General features: G+C 48.9%; 1 protein-coding gene and 1 long non-coding RNA gene across 3 annotated transcripts in view; one reads left to right on the plus strand and one right to left on the minus strand.

Moving 5' to 3' along the window:
- Positions 1–13,917, plus strand: part of PLXNA4 (plexin A4) — a 472,507-nt gene that overhangs the window by 39,478 nt on the left and 419,112 nt on the right. The window lies entirely within an intron of this gene.
- LOC110127715 (uncharacterized) lies at positions 3,798–8,136 on the minus strand. The gene is made up of 3 exons (XR_011486934.1): positions 7,399–8,136; positions 6,388–6,506; positions 3,798–4,224 (listed from the first exon to the last, which is right to left on the minus strand). It is a non-coding gene; the product is annotated as an uncharacterized lncRNA (long non-coding RNA).

Below are 13,917 nucleotides of genomic sequence, written 5' to 3' on the forward strand. Positions count from 1 at the left end.
AAGTCTGAGAAGAAGAGCATGATTTACACTCTTCCTACACGTGACACCTGTTCCTCTTTCGTTATCTTAGAGAAATGACCTTGAACAAATCATATCAAAGACTCTCTGAGCCCTCAGGGTCCTCACTTGTTGAATAGTGATCATAGTAAAACCTATGTCTTAGATTCAGGAGGAAGATTAACATTAATGTTTGTGAAGGTTTAGGCAATTTGCTAAGCATGTTACATGCAGGATCCCATGTAATCTTTGTAACCAACCACCTGAAGAAGTGGGTCTCATTATTATTCCCATGTCACAGATGATGGAACTATTTTTAGTCCCATCTTACAGATGCTAAGACTCAAGATTATTCAGCCACATAGGCTATAAGTTTAGTCAGTGGCTCTCAAACTTCAGAATCTCCTGGAGGGCTTGTGAAAATCACAAGTGGTGGGAACCCACCACCTGAGTTTCTGATTTCAGTAGGTCTGGGATGGGCCTGAGAAATTGCCGGGGCTGCTGTGCTGGGCGCCACCTGTTGAGAACCACTGACTTAAGTCTGAGAACCACTGACTTAAGTCTTCCAGTTTATTACTTCCAGCAATTTGCCATGTATTGTAAGCTCTGAGAAGACAAGTGGAGAGTATGTCCCTTATCCCCTTGCACACATAACACACACACACACACACACACACACACACACATCCACACATCAAGGGATTTTGTATGTTTGATGTAGCCTTGGAAGGGCTCAGTCCCTGGGGCAGGGGACAGAGTGTCACTTGGGTTGTGTCTTCACTGTCAGTCTGCTGAGGCTCAACATGTCCCTGAGCTCTAGCTGGAGAAGCAGGGTCCTGAGAAGTCCTAGTGAGGTCCTTTAATAGGAGAGAGAAGGGGAAGGTGGGTGATGGGGGTGGCAGCAGCCACAGGGCTACAGGCAAGGGCTGGGAGCTTGGAAAGTCCTCTAGAATGTGCTATTACAGATCCTGGGACTTGTGCTCAGGATGCTTTATTTCTACTGTGTCTGAATTTTTGGGCACTATTGGGTTTTTGTTTCCTCTACTGACACTGTCAACCTCTGCACACAGGAAACAGAAGAAGGGGTCTTCTTCCTTCCACACCTAATCCAGGATGTTAAGAGGGGAGCTGCATCGCTCAGTGGCTGCTCATGATGGTGACCAAGTGAGGGAAATCCAAAGAGAGGTGGACACAGGGCAGGACAGCTGCCAGCAGCATCCAGGCCTGGTTGGTCCAGCTGCCCTCCCCACCCAGAGATCCTTCCAATATTATTATAACTGCCGCTCATAGCTGCTGATTGCTTACTGTGTGCTAGGGCTTAGACTGAGCACTTTATAGTAGTTGTGGGTTTGGAGCCTATTTTCAATTCCATTTTATGGACAAAGAAAGTAAGTTTGGAGATCCAAACATTTGGAGATCCAAAAATTTGCTCAGGTTCACATCAGGAGCAAGCAACAGAGTAAGACGTAGGGCCCAGGGCTGCCTGAGGTAAAGCCCATGCCCTTAACCCTTTCACACTGAAGTTCAGTAAAACCTTGGCACTTTCTCTGTCTCAATTAGGGTGGCTCGGATGGTAAAGTGTCTGCCTGCAGTGCGGGAGACCTGGATTTGATCCCTGGGTTGGGAAGATCCCCTGGAGAAGGAAATGGCAACCCACTCCAGTACTCTTGCCTGGAAAATTCCATGGACGGAGGAGCCTGGTAGGCTACAGTCCATGGGGTGGCAAAGAGTCAGACACTGAGCGACATCACTTTCACTTTCACTCACTGCAGGAGTACCTTACCCAGGGACTTCCCAGGTGGCTCAGTGGTAGAGAATCTGCCTGCAACGCAGGAGACATGGGTTGGATCCCTGGATAGGGAAGATCCCCTGGAGGAGGAAATGGCAACCTACTCCAGTATTCTTGCCTGGGAAGTCCGATGGACAGAGGAGCCTGGTGGGCTACATACAGTCCATTGGGTCACAAAGAGTTGAACACGACTTAGTGACTAAACAACAGCAACTCCTCACCTAGAAGCAGGTACTCTCTGAGTCTCATGGAGCTGACGATGCCCCAGGCTTCAGACCAGGTTCTGCCCGTGAACCTGAGCTGGTCCTCCAACTCCATGGGCCTGAGTGTCTGCCCTTTGTGAGGTGAGGACCCCTCTCCCCTCTTGTGGGGCTGCTGTGTGGACAGCTGATACACTCAGGCTCCTGGGAAGAAAGGTGGTGATGGTGTCCTCTATCCAGACCTGTGCAGGGGCTGTTTCCGCCCCCCCGCCCCCAGGACTGGCACTCCTGGTGGTTGCATGGCTCCCACACACCTGCCTCCTCTGTGCGGGCAACTGCACCAGGAGAGCTGGAGAAGGGATGTGAGTGGGGATGAGATTGGGTCAGGGCAGGTTCAGCGATGCTCTGCATCCTGCAGAGGAGTTGCTGTGTGCTGGGGGATTTTCCTGTCTGCTGACTTGATAAATGATCCAGGGCTGGGTGTCCAGGCCGAGCCGTGGGTCACGGTGGCCCCCGCTGCCTGCACTCCTCCCTATGAAATTGACAACAGAAGTTCCTGGCTTGAAAAGGGCTTGATCCAGATAAAGACTTTTTTTTTTTTTTTTTTTTTTTTTACCTACCAGTCTTATCAGAGGTTTCCCTGTCACTGTGGACTTGACACCTCACTCTCAGAGGGCCTTGGGTCTCCTTTTCTTTCTTCCCACATGTGCCTCCCTCCTCCTTTTTCCTGCATAGCACGAGCTGGAGACATTGTTTCAGGGAAGGGACCCCTGCCCTGTGCTGAGACACTTGACTCTCAGTCCAGGTCTGGCCTCCTGTTTCAGGCCGTCTATCCCGACCTGGGGAATCTCAGTGAAAGTCCTTTAAAGGGGTCTTAACTTTCTTTCTTTCTTTTTAAACTTATTTAATTATTTTATTAATTTTTTTTCTTTTTGTGGCTGGCTGGGTCTTCGTTGCTGCACACAGGCTTGCTATAGTTGTAGTGAGCAGGTTTCTCTTCGTGGTGGCTTCTCTTTGAGGAGCACAAACTCTAGGGCACGCCTGGGCTTCAGGAGTCATGGCACACAGCCTTAGTTGCCCTGGGGCATGTGGAATCTTCCTGGACCAGGGATCGAAACCGTGTCCCCTGCATTGGCAGGTGGATTCCCAGCCACTGGACCGCTAGGGAAGTCCTTAACTTTCTTGAAATGGTATTTTGGGTGCTGAAAATAACCACATTCAGGGCAATAGTAGACTTGAAGGATTAAGACCCCCTTGAAAAAGGCTGTTTTTATTATTTTTGGCTCAAAAGAACTGCACTATCTTATCACTGGATTAATAATTACCATAAAAGCTATCATAGGCTGAGTGCTTAGTAGGTGCTAGATGCTGCTAAGTGCTTCTTTCAGCATCAGTTTGTGCACTCCCCTGCTTCTGTGCACAGCATCCCTGCCAACTAGACACTTGGCTCCTGCCTGAGCCTGTCTGGGGCGGCCATGTCTGAGCCTGTCTGGCATGATTGGACTGGTCCCCGGGACTCAGAGAGGATTGAAATCTCTCTGCCTCATGACCTCTGCTCACGGGTCCTATTTCTGCCTTTTGGAGTCATCCAGAAAGGTCACTCTCTCCTCCCAGCAGCCCCCAGCTTCAGCCGAAACATTCCCAGCCCCTTCAAGACTTCCTGGTCCTCTGTAGCTGCTTGGTTCTTTTCATCTTTTAAGCAGCCTGATACCTCTGAGAGTACGGTCAACTTAGTAACTCTTCTCTGCAAGAAGCAGAGTCTGAGACAGAATAGGAATTCCACAGTTCACTCTCAAAAAATATGCTTTTTTTTTGTTTTTTAAATACCCTTCTCATGAACATCTCTCCCAACTCCTTGCAGTTAGGACCTCCGACTAGTCAAAGTCAGCCATCTCTGTAGATTGGCTTCTCACTGCGGGGAGGGCTTCCGAGTTCTGCCCCTGCCGCCACAGCTGCTGGACAGGGCAGCTCCTTGAAGTGGCTCTGTGATTGCAGCCTTCCAGCCTCTCTCAGCAGCTGCCTCCTGTTGGGTCCTCTGGGCTGATTTGCCCAAGGACTGGCTGCCAAGTTAGTCTCCAGGTGTCTGGAACCCCAGCGAAGCAGCCTATACTGGGCAGACTTCCTCGGAGGAGAAGGCTGGATGCGCCAGGTGGCGGCTCTGCACGGGCTGAAGGAGCCCTGAAGCCCGCATCTTTCTTCTGCCCGATTCGCTTCCTGGCTCCTTTGCTGAAGACCTGGCTGTGGCAGAGAGCTGTGTGAGGAAAGGGGAGTTCGGTCTTTCCCCTCTGTGATCTATAGCTTCTCCCCAGGCCTGGAGCAAAAGTCGGGATTGGGATAAAAATGACGAGGAGTAGTCTCTCATGGGGGATGAAAAGAGAGACTAAGCTTCCTGGGAGAGCAATATAACCCAAGGATGATGGCAGTAATCACGGCAAACACTGATGTGCCCAGCACTGTTCAAGGCATTTACACCTGTTCACTCATTTAGTCCTCACAAAAGCCCCACATGGTTTGTGCTATTGTAACCCCAGTTTTTAAATTAGAGTATGCTGCTTTACACTGTTGTGTTTGTTTCAGCTGTACAACAAAGTGAACTGGCTATGTGTATACACATATGCCCTCCCTCTTGATCACACCATCATGGTTGTATGGGTCATGAAGATCATGAGCACTGAAGAATTCATGTTCTTGAACTGTGGTACTGGAAAAGACACTTGAGAGTCCCTTGGACTGCAAGGAGATCCAACCAGTCCATCCTAAAGGAGATCAGTCCTGAATGTTCATTAGAAGGACTGATTCTGAAGCTGAAAAACTCCAATACTTTGGCCCCCTGATGTGAAGAACTGATTCATTGGAAAAGACCCTGATGCTGGGGAAGATTGAAGGCAGGAGGAGAAGGAGGTCACAGAGGATGAGATGGTTGGATGGTATCACTGACTCTATGGACATGAGTTTGAGCATGCTCCAGGAGTTGGACAGGGAGGCCTGGCGTGCTGCAGTCCATGGGGCTGCAAAGAGTTGGACACGACTGCGCAGCTGAACTGAACTGAACTCCCTCTTGAGCCTCCCCCATCCCACCACTCTAGGTCATCACTGAGCACAAGCTGAGCTCCCTGTGCTATACAGAGCTTCCCACTAGCTAGCTCTTTTGCACATGGTAGTGTATTTTGTATTATGACCCCATTTTATACATGGGAGCCTGAAGTTCAGAGAGCCACTCATCCAAGGTCACAAGACAGATGCAAGTTTTTCTCTAGACTCAGCACTCCTGACCTACTTGAGAAGCAGAAGAGAGGTGGGGAGCTGAGATTCCAAGCCTGGAATAGAGTCTGGACTCCAGCCCTGAAGAATGCCTACCCTCTATGAACCCCAGTTTCTCCCCTTGTCAAAGGGCAAGAGTCATACCTCCCTCAAGGGGCTGTGGTGAGGATTATCAGAGGTGATGGGGTCAAGCATAGACCCCAGTGCTGGGCATGTGGCGAGGTCTCAATAACTTGCTCTTATGAAGGGGAAGATACCTTGATCTTCATTCACAGAGAAAATCTCCTGACTGTGGGGACTGCCAAGAGGCTGTCCATCCAGGACTAAAGCAAAGTCAGGGCAAAGGCAAGGGACCTGAGTCCTCATTTCTTGGCAACACACTTTTTTTTTTGGTTCTCTTGGGTGAACTGCTGGAACAAGGGGGCACTGGCCATGGGGTAGCTGCCATGAAGGTGAATGAGACAAATGAAGTGCTTGAAGAGGAAGGGACCCCTTCCCTTTTCCTCCGGAGCCCCAAATCTGTGACTGATGTGAGAAAGAGGGTGGGAGGAGAAATGAGTTAGCTGGTTGGTCTCAGCTCAAAGGCCTTTAGGAGGAACTGGATCTTGAGATACGTGAGAGTGTAACCCCACTCCTTCCTCATGGTCCCACAGGAGCCCACCAGCCAGATCACAGGTCCTCCCTGCCCCAGCCCACCCACGGAAGCCCACGGTGGACCAGGACACGGACTATGGTCTGCCACATTTCAGTGTGTTTTGCCATCCTTGAGGCGGTATCTCAAGGTAAACCAGCGCTTATGGGGAAGGTCAGCATTCAATGCATTCACAATGGTGAATAGAAACCCAGACATCAAAATAGTCTTCTGAATAATTTTGATTTCTTTTTTTTTAGAGAAGGGAGTGACTTCTGGTCTGGTTAGGTGGCCCTGTGACTTGTAATGCGGATGGTGAAGAGTTTGTGCTGGCAGTAGAAGGAATAGAAGGATGACCTCTTCATTCTCTGATTGCTTGCTAGCACTTGCCCTTCGTATTCTTTTCTAGCCATACTCTTTTTATAGGAATATTTTAAAGCCATTTGTCCATTTTGAAAAACACAGGATGGTAAAAATGCAATAATGCAGTGCATCATAAAACCCCTTACCTGATGCAGATATGCAGCCATATCTTGCTCATACTGCTGGCAAATTCAGGTGTGAGGGGACCACATGAGTCCCTCGGCATCACGAGAGCCCAGCTCTGCTCTCAGGACACCTGCTCTCCCTGCAGGGCACAGAGCTGTTGATATGTTAACCCAGGGCCATGCTAGTTCTCTGTGTCAAATATTTGTAGAGCTGTTATCTTTCATTCTTTTGAGATAAAAATACATTTAAGTAGAAACTCTAGTATATTCTTCCCATATCTCCTTATTTTGGAGACCTCTAAAAGAAAATACCTTCTGCACCAGCCAACCTAGCATCTGTCCCATTTGCTCTGACTCTCACTCGGAGACTCCATTCTCCTCCGTTTGCGCTCTCCTCTCCTCCCTGCCCCTTGTGTCTGTAAGCATGTGTATGTCTCCATGCGGATGTCCCTTAGAGCCAGGCTCTCGCCTCTGCACTGCGGTAGGGACATAAGCATAGGGAGACCATGCTTCTCTCTCCTGGAAGATGAGGTGCCCCTTCCTTACTGGGACCCCTACAGCAGGAGTGTGTCTAATGGTGGGAGTAATTAGTAGGACAGGTGGCCCCGTAGTGGGTCAGTTGGGGAGCCCTAGATTAGGGTCGGGGAAGAACTAGAATTGCTGATGGATCTCACTGGGTATCCCTCTTCTGGCCAGGCAGAGAGAAGCAGTGCATCCTTTCTTTGTTTATGCTGAACAGTTACCTGTTTCAGTGGTGGCTCAGATGAAAAAGAATCTGCCCACAATGTAGAAGACTTGGGTTTGACCCCTGGGTTGGGAAGATGCCCTGGAGAAAGAAATGCCAACCCACTCCAGTCTTCTTGCCTGGAGAATCCTATGGACAGAGGAGCCTGGTGGGCTACAGCCCATGGGTTGCAAGGAGTTGGACCCGACTGAGTGACTTACACTGTCACTGTCCATTTCAGTGTAAGCTCCTGCTCCCCCTTCCTCTTCACCTGCCTCCCCCCACCCCTGCAACCTTCCTTCTCTCACATCAAGCTTCCTCTTTACTGGCCTTTTCTTCTGAGTTGGCTCAGCCCTGGAAGTCATCACTGAGCGGCCATTTTGTTTCCCAGCCTCCCCTTCTTCAGCCTTCCCCCTCCCCCCATCAAAGGAATGTCCTTCAGTCTCATTGCTTCTGTTGCTTGGCGAGATGCCAAAACAAACAGAACCCCTTTATGTGTCCTTTAGAACCCACAGCAGTCTGGTTCTGCAGGCAGTGGGCCCAAGCCAGAGTTTCAGAGTCCCAGGATGATGTGGCTTTGCTCAAGGAGGTGGCTTGGTCTGGGGTGATGGTACCAGGGATGCCCAAGGCAGGCAGTGAGCAGAGGGGAGGCGAGGTCGTGCTGGCAGTGGGTGGAGGAGGGGGCCTGCTGTGCTTGCAGCCTGTGTGTGGAGAAGCCCCCAGACTCCACGGAGTCAGAGCTCCCTGAGGTGGGCAGGGCAGCTGCAGCTCCATGGACAAGCAGAGCACCAGAAAAACAGAGGCCCAGAAGCATCAAATGAGAGAAAAATGGTTTTCTTGTTTTAAGTAAGCACAAGGGACTCCTGTTGTGGAAGAGAATCTTTGAATTATTGGAAGATGCTTTGGGGATGGAAAACCAGGCTGAGGATGGCCTCTGGGGATTTGGGGGAACTCTTTGAACAGGGATATCTGGAGACCCTTCTCAAAAGCTTAGCAACGGGTTCACAGGATGAATTAAATCTTTTCATGTTGGACGCCTCAGTTCAGTTCAGCCACTCAGTCATGTCTGACTCTGCGACCCCATGGACTGCAGCACGCCAGGCCTCCCTGTCCATCACCAACTCCCGGAGCCTACCCAAACTCATGTCCATTGAGTCGGTGTTGCCATCCAACCATCTCATCCTCTGCCATCCTCTTCTCCTCCTGCCTTCAATCTTTCCCAGCATCAGGGTCTTTTCAACATCAGGGTGTTGGAGGCCTCACCCCCATCTGATTGCTGACTCTGTGGCCTGCCCAAGGATGTGGCTACCATGATGGGGCTGAAAGCACTGGGAGGGACATTCTAGGGTCCATTTATGGTCACACGAGACTGATCATATATCCTCCCAACCCCTATTGGACACTTTCACTGGGTTAGATGCTGAGCTCTGAGCCTTGAACTATACATAAGAAGCATGTCTTCACCTCATTAGGGCTTAGGTAGCTGCCAAATGAATACAGGCATAAACATGATGGCAAGTGCAAAGTTCAAGTGGTAAGTTCTGATATTTGCACACATTGTTTTGGAAACTCAGGGAAGGAGAGAGATTCCTTTGGCTTAGGTTAGGGGGGCTTTGTGATGATGGTAACCATTTATGCTAACTGCCTCAGTTATTCTCACCACAATCTAGAAGGCAGGACTTACCCTCATCCCCATTTTACAGTTGAGGAAACTGAGGCCTAAAGGGAATAAGTAATCTGTCCAGGGTCAGATTTGTAAGGGCAGAGCTAGAGAAGAGAGAAGAAAGGAATCTTAGGCAAAGGGAACAACTTGATGAAGGTGTGAAGGCAGGAAAGCATGGGACATGTATGGGCAGAGAAGAGGAGTTCTATTCAAGTGAAATGATGAAAGTCAGATGAAGGAGGTATTTGAACACAAAGCTAAGTCTCTCCTTCATTCTGTAGACAATAGGGAGCCACTGAAATTCCCCAAGTAAGAGAATGTCTTGATCGGAGCAGACAAGCAGTCAGGAAAGAAGAGAATCAGATGTGTAGAGAATTAAGAAGTGACTCTTACAGAGCACGTGAGAGGTAATTCACTGTGCCCAGAGGCGTATTACTCTGGACAATGCAGGAGAGAAAATTTCTTTTCATTTTGATAAGAGGTAACTCATTTCACAAGAATGAAGGGAAAGTGGTCCGCATTTCAATTCCTTCCAACTCCATCTACACATTTGCACCTATTACCCTGACCCCTAGACTGGTCTCTAGTTATTACTGCTTCATTCTCTTCCTGTCTCCTTACTGGATGTTTTGATGCCAGTGCCAGTTGCTTTCTAGATATCTCTCACAACATTTTAGTGGAATGAATCTAAACATTTTTTATGCCTTCAGACACTTATTGACTTTGAGGGAGGTGGTTGGTGAGTGCACAGAGCACTCAGCTCGGGTTCTCAGTCCAGGCTATAACTCCTTTTGTGGTTCTAGGACAAATGATTTTTGATATTGAGTTTCTGCATCACTTTGCCAACAAAGGTCCATCTAGTCAAAGCTCTGGTTTTTCTAGTGGTTGTATACAGATATGAGAATTGGACCAAAAAGAAGACTGAGCACTGAAGAATTGATGTTTTCAAATTGTGGTACTGGAGAAGACTCCCAAGAGTCCCTTGGTCTGGAAGGAGATCAAACCAGTCAATCCTAAAGGAAATCAACCCTGAATATTCATTGGAAGAACTGATGCTGAAGCTGAAGCTCCAATACTTTGGTCACCTGATGTGAAGATCTGACTCATTGGAAAAGACCCTGATGCTGGGAAAGATTGAGGGCAGGAGGAGAAGGGGATGACAGAGGATGAGATGGCTGGATGGCATCACCGACTCGTTGGACATGAGTTTGAGAAAACTCTGGGAGATAGTGAAGGACAGGGAGGCCTGACATGCTACAGTCCATGGGGCTGCAAAGAATTGGACACAACTTAGTAACTGAACAACAACAGCCTGCAAGATGGGGATTATAACACTGGAGCAAGTGAGAAACATGAGATGGTGATAAGAGAAATGAGAGTCCATGTATCAGTGGTCCTCAAAGTGTGCTCCCCAGGCCAGCAGCAGTGTTGCCTGGCAGTTTGTTAGAAATGCACATTACTGAGCCCTGCCCCATCATGGGAAGATACCCAGACCACTGGTGTTCTAGCTCTATGGGTGGTGGAGGCTGCTGTCCAGTGGCCCCTTCCCTTACCTGGGCTTGCCGCCTCTCCTGCTCAGGATTGGCTGTCAGGGGTACTTATCCACTCTGCATATTAGAGCAATCACTTGGGAAGCAAGTGATTATTGCTTATTTTAAAAAGCAGCATTTTATTGTTTTATAATTAATTTTGAATAATTATTGCTTTAAAAAAAATACTGCTGTCTATCCCACATCTTTTGGATGAGAGTTTCTGGGGATGGGATCCTGGGTCTTTGCTTTTTACAAAGCTCCCCCAGTAATTCTGATGCACAGGAAGTTGAAATGATTTTCCTCACAGCCTTCTTTTTTTTTTTTTTTAATTTTTTTTTTCCTCACAGCCTTCTTATCCAAAATTCCATGGTTTATATGTCACTTTGTATTCCTCATGTTGATTTCATTTTACTCTCAAGAACACTGTGAGGTAGGTAAGAGAGATGTTTTTGTTTAGTCGCTCAGTCATGTCTGACTCTTTGAGACCCCATGGACTGTAGCCCACCAGGCTCCTCTGTCCACAGGATTCTCCAGACAAGAATACTGGAAAGGGTTGCCATTTCCTCTTCCAGGAGAATTTCCGACCCAGGGATCGAACTCCTGCATTAGTAGGCCGACTTTTTTTTTTTTTTTTTTAAACCACTGAGCCACCTGGAAGCCCCAGGAGAGATGTAGCTTGTTTAAAAACGAGGATGCAAGTGCATAGAGTAGATAAGGGACTTGAGTGGATATAAATAGGTGGGGCTGGAAGGAGGCATGTGTTTACCATTGTTCCCTCCAATTGCTATTAAACAAGGTGACACCAACATTCAGGCAGCAAGTGGCCTCTGGGTAGGGTACCCCACAGTGGAGTTACCATGGACCAGGGTCTGACTCTGCCAGTGTATCCAGAGATGGAGAGATTCTCAGGACTAACTCAATATAATTCTCTGGGGTATTGATATTTAAGGTAAAAATGCCACTTCATTCATTGTCGTGGAGTCTGTTTTAGTTAATGGAAGAAAGGTGCTTGCTCTCCTAGATACCCTTCTTGGCTTCATGGTGGCAGGGTATCTGGAGCTGCTGCTGCTGGTGGTAAGTCGTTTCAGTTGTGTCCGACTCTGTGTGACCCCACAGCCAGCAGTCCACTAGGCTCCCCCGTCCCTGGGGTTCTCCAGGCAAGAATTCTGGAGTGGGTTGCCATTTCCTTCTCCAGTGCGTGAAAGTGAAAACTGAAAGTGAAGTCGCTCAGTCGTGTCCGACTCTTCGCGACCCCATGGACCGCTGCCTACCAGGCTCCTCCAACCATGGGATTTTCCAGGCAAGAGTACTGGAGTGGGGTGCCATTGCCTTTTCCTGGTATCTGGAGAACCCCTGTGTAACCTGAAGGTTTTCTGGGTGAGTCAGTGAGAGGCTTTCAGCTGCTGTTAACAGAACCCAAAGGATAGTGTGGACGGTAAGTGAATGATCGTCTTCCATGAGACGACTGCGGGTTGGTGCCTCCAGGTGGGATCATTCAGTGGCTCAGCATCCAATGATAAGGTGGGGTGATGGGTCACACCGCCCCCCGCCCCACCCCCAATATTTTCTGTCCTCTGCTCAGCCATGGTGGGTGTATCCGTGATGTCTCCCCTGCCGTTCAGGAGAAACCTGCAACAGTTGATGGCACCAAGGGCGGTGGACAAGTGAGGACGAGGACTGATCCTCTGTGTGGAGTCCCCAGTAGGCTTCCCATTTGGTCTAATGGGCCAGGCTTGAGTCTCATGGCTGTTCCAAAGCTCATCAGTGAAAGGGCGAGGGAGACCCCCATGACTGGCTTAATCCAGTCATAATTACCCACTGGGACTGGGATTCACTGGCTTATTCCAATCTTGATTGGCCCCCGTTCTGAGGTGAGGCTGCCTATGGAGGCTGTACTCCTGAATAAAGTTGGGGGGATATACCAGCAAGAATGAATCAGGGGGTTCAGCTGGCTCACTGGAGTAATGTGGAATTGGAACCAGGAGGCTGGTATCATCCGTGCCATGGAGAAGCCTGGTAACCAACTGCTGTCCTTCCTCCCAGTGAATAAGCCCCATACTCATGTCTGACGGCCACCCCGATGCTCTCTCCCTGGTTGGTATGAGATTAAGACTCAGCAGTGCATGCTGTTTTGCTCTGTACTCCAGGCCGACTGCCCTGAGTTGGCTGATATCTTCTTTATTCAGACTACAGCCTTCTAGAGTTACATTCTTGTCTTGAGGAAGAAATCATGTCACCCCAAGTGGACTTCGGCTCCCTGCTCTTTCAGTAGTGATCTGGGGACACTTAGTCCCTGTAAGGTGGCTTCTGCAGATATCTGCTGCTTCCGTGAGGATGTCTTTATTGTTACTAAATTAACTCTCTGAAGGTGACCTTATCTCCTCGTTCCAGGGGCTTCTTTCTGTAGCCTGTCTGTGCGAACTCCATCAGCTACCTCTCAGGGATGTTTGAAGATGCTGTTCGAATCAGCACCGTGGGGCACCTAGGTGGAGGTTGAATCTGGTACTCGGGGAATATGCTGGCAGGTGGCATGGGGTGTTGGTTTGGGCAAATACAAACGTGACCATGATGTGGTCGGGTGTCAATTCAGGTGGGAATACGGGTCGTTGGTCGGTTGCCTCATCGATCTTTACAGGCTGAGCATTTTGCCTCATTGATTTTTCACTGTCGACTGACTCTTGCTCGTTGTTCACTTAGAGATCACTTCATTTCTTTTCAATTCATTTTTCTGTGCCTGTTTGACACTTTACCACACTGTGTTATCCTTCCTGGATGTGGTTGCTGATCACTCCTTTCCTGGGACAATCTCGGTGACCTTTGGAAAGGCCTTTAACCTCTCTGAGCCTCTGTTTTCTCATCTACTCAATGGAGAGGATAATTCCTGCCCAAAGCATCTAGAAGGTGGAGAGGTGGGCAGGAGGGGATCTGGGAAAGTAGAGGTGATGGCAGGATTTGCTGTCAGGGAATGATGGCCTTGCTCAGACCTGGCACTGGAGGAAGAACCTCCACTTGAAGGGGAGAGGCTGAGATCCTGCAGCCTTGACTCTCCCCGAGAGATTGGGGAGAAATCCTGCTAATAACTGCAGCTTCAGCTGCATTGGCTCCCAAGGACAGGATGTATCTTCCTTAGAACCTCAGCCCAGGAATGGATTTACAACTGCCCATTAATATCTAATAGCATGGTTGAGACAAGGCTGGACATTTTAATAGTATTTTGCCTAGGGCCTTGGTATCATAAAAGGAAAATAAATACTGTAACAAGTCATTCTGATTTCCAAGTTATGGTTTATTTTTCTTCATTGGTAGATGAACACGCACTGTGCTGCCATGTCCACTGTCCTTTTTTGACCCCTGGCTAGAACCCTAGAGACCCTTTAAAGTTCAGGCATAAAGACTGGGGCCCAGAGAGGGATGGGAATTCCCTCTCCTACCTCCAAAGTTGTGCCATTTGGGAAGCCACCTGTTACTTGGATGACTGATGCCATTTTAGTCACCCCTTCATGAGACAGGATAGAGGCTCATCATCCTCAAACAAAGCAACTGCCCCCACAGGGGCACCGCAAACACCTTCACTACAGGCTGAGAGGCAGTGAGGCTTCCAAGCCAGGTGCCTTGAAGTTGAACCCACTCTT

Source organism: Odocoileus virginianus, chromosome 1, assembly GCF_023699985.2.
Source record: "Odocoileus virginianus isolate 20LAN1187 ecotype Illinois chromosome 1, Ovbor_1.2, whole genome shotgun sequence".
Lineage (NCBI taxonomy): Eukaryota > Metazoa > Chordata > Mammalia > Artiodactyla > Cervidae > Odocoileus > Odocoileus virginianus.